The 2,500-nt window shown below is 77.0% G+C and overlaps 1 non-coding gene across 1 annotated transcript; it reads right to left on the bottom strand.

Annotated features, from left to right (window-relative positions):
- Window positions 1–328: 328 nt before the first annotated feature.
- Window positions 329–481, bottom strand: LOC148219112 (5.8S ribosomal RNA). The gene has a single exon (XR_015800051.1). It is a non-coding gene; the product is annotated as a 5.8S ribosomal RNA (ribosomal RNA).
- Window positions 482–2,500: the final 2,019 nt, after the last annotated feature.

Below are 2,500 nucleotides of genomic sequence, written 5' to 3'. Positions count from 1 at the left end.
GAGGCCCGCGCCTCGCCTCCCTCTCGGCCCTCTCGCTCTCTCGTCTCTCTCGCACGGCCCACGGCGGCGTCTTCGACGCCGACTCTCGCTCTCCCCGGCCACCGCCACCGCACCGCGGCACGGCCCCGGCAAGGACGAGCTCCGCCCCAGCGGCTCGTTCCGGGAGCGGGGAGCTACGGAGCGCTCCCCGAGTCTGCATTTAGGGGGACGAAGGCCCTGCGCGGCGACGACGACGACGACGTCGACGTCGACCGCGGGCAACGGGCCTGCGAGGCAACCCCAGCCGCGCCGCCGGGGTGGCCCCCCCGGACGGCGATTGATCGTCAAGCGACGCTCAGACAGGCGTAGCCCCGGGAGGAACCCGGGGCCGCAAGTGCGTTCGAAGTGTCGATGATCAATGTGTCCTGCAATTCACATTAATTCTCGCAGCTAGCTGCGTTCTTCATCGACGCACGAGCCGAGTGATCCACCGCTAAGAGTTGTCTGGCTTTCGGGACCGCTCGCGTGAAGCGGCCCCTTTTCTGTTTCTGCAGGGACGCGCGCGCCCCCGCGCGCCCCGCTTCGACCGTACGAGCACACACAAACGGAGGAGGAGGAGGAGAAAGCGCGGGGCAAAAAAGAGAAACCCCGCGCAACGCTCCGAAGGTCGGCCAAAGAAAGGCGGAGGGGCCCGCGCCCCCGACCGCCTCCCCCCGCGAGGGGAGACGCCGCCTCGCGTGCCGTCCTTCGGAGGCGGCCCAGGCGCCCGGGCTCGGCCCGACCTCCGCGCGGAGGGGCTTGTGCGGCAACGCGCCGGACCGCGGGGGGCACGGTGGCCCGCCCGGCCTCTCGATCACGGGACGACTACGCGTTCGCGGGCCGGGGGGCGCGACCGCCGGCCCCCGCCGCTCCCGGCTCACTCCCTGGCTTCTCCTTTTCACCGCTCCGCCGACTCGCGGAACGCCGCCGCGCCAAAACGCGGGGGCCGGCTCTCCCGCCAGCGGCCCCTGAACGTCGCCCGAAACGCCACGCGGCGGCGGGACCGTTCCGCCGGCGCAACCCCTGGCGCGGGACCGCTTGCCCGCCGGAAGGCGAACGCCCGGCGGGCCGCGCTCCGCCACCGGCGCCGGAGGCGGGACGCCGCCGAGACCCGAGCCGGCATCGCGGAGCGCCCGAGGTCTGCCGCTCGGCAAAACCCCTCCGCCACCCGCGGCCGCACTCCCGGGACCGCCGCCGCTTCGCACCGCCGAGCTGCCCTTCCGCGAGCACGCGCCCAGCGGGCAGGCGTACGGCGGCTGAGCCGGGGGGCACCGCCCGCTCCCCTCGTTTCCACTCGGGGACCGGACGGGGAAGCGCCCCCGCGGCCGCCCCGCACGCCTCCCCTTTTTTTTGGCCCACACGCGGCCGGGAAGGGCGACGGGGAAGCGGACGGGCGGGGCCCGGGCCGGGACGGCCGCCGGTGAAGGCGGGCGCCTCGCGGCCGACCGTCCCCCCCCCCGGGGGGGGCGGGGACACTCGCCGAGCGGCGACGCCGCCGCTCGGCACGGGGTCGCCCGCGCCCGCCGGACCTCCGGCGATGGAGGAGCCGGCCGAGCGCTGCGCCCCAACGGGCGGGGACAGCGCTCCGAGTCAGGGGTGGCCGGCGGCCGGCGCCGCCGCGGTGCGGTTCGAGGCGACAAGGCCGTCGAGGCGAGAGGCGCGCGGTCGCGCCTGACGCGGCGCCGCCCGCGAGCCCGCGGCGGCGGCTAAGGAGAAAGAGCGAGAGAGCGCGGCGGGCCCCGGCGGCCGCAACCCCGCAGCTGAGGTAGGTAAGGCAGAGAGCGCGCGCCCTCTGCCGGCGTCGCCCCGCATCGCAGAGGCCAGCGGGGTCGGCCCCCCGCGGCCGATCGCGCGCCGCGGCCTCTCCGCCGAGACCGGGCCGCAGAGAGGGGGGGGGCAGGGCGCCCCTTCCCCGGCCCGGCACGGGTGGCCCCCGCGCGCGGGCAAGCGCGGCGGGACGCCGACGACGGCGAGCGCGGCCGGTCGCGACGGACACGCCACCGCAGGGGATCGGCGGGAGTAGCTCCCCACCCCTCGATGGCGCCCCGCGCCGCCACCGCCCGACACCCGCTGCCGCCGCCGCCACCGCCGCCGCCGCCGCGGCGGGGCCGTGCCGGGCCGCCCGAGTCTTTAAACCTCCGCCCGGCTCGGCGGCCCTTTCGGCCCCCAACAGGCGTTTGACGACGCCGAGGGAAACCGGCAGGAGACCGCCGAGGCGCGAAGCGCTAGGTACCTGGCCCTGGGGTGAGGGAAACGACCTGCATGGCCCCGCCGGGGTGCCTCCCCCGCTGCCACCCTCGGGGGAGCGTCCACCGGCGGGGGCGCGCCCGACGTCCGCTGCCATCACCGCGGCAATCCTTCTCGGGGCCCGGGGTTTCCCTCAGTAGCCCGGCGCTGCGCCCGAGAGGACCACCGCGGCTCGGGCCGCCCCGCCGGCGCGGGGAACACGGCCCAGCCACCGAGAAACCTCGCACACCCCCGG

This window comes from Sturnus vulgaris, unplaced genomic scaffold (assembly GCF_052056855.1).
Source record: "Sturnus vulgaris isolate bStuVul1 unplaced genomic scaffold, bStuVul1.hap1 Scaffold_156, whole genome shotgun sequence".
NCBI classification, from domain to species: domain Eukaryota; kingdom Metazoa; phylum Chordata; class Aves; order Passeriformes; family Sturnidae; genus Sturnus; species Sturnus vulgaris.
The sequence above is the reverse complement of the archived record's forward strand: the minus strand, read 5'-3'. Positions and strand labels throughout refer to the sequence as shown.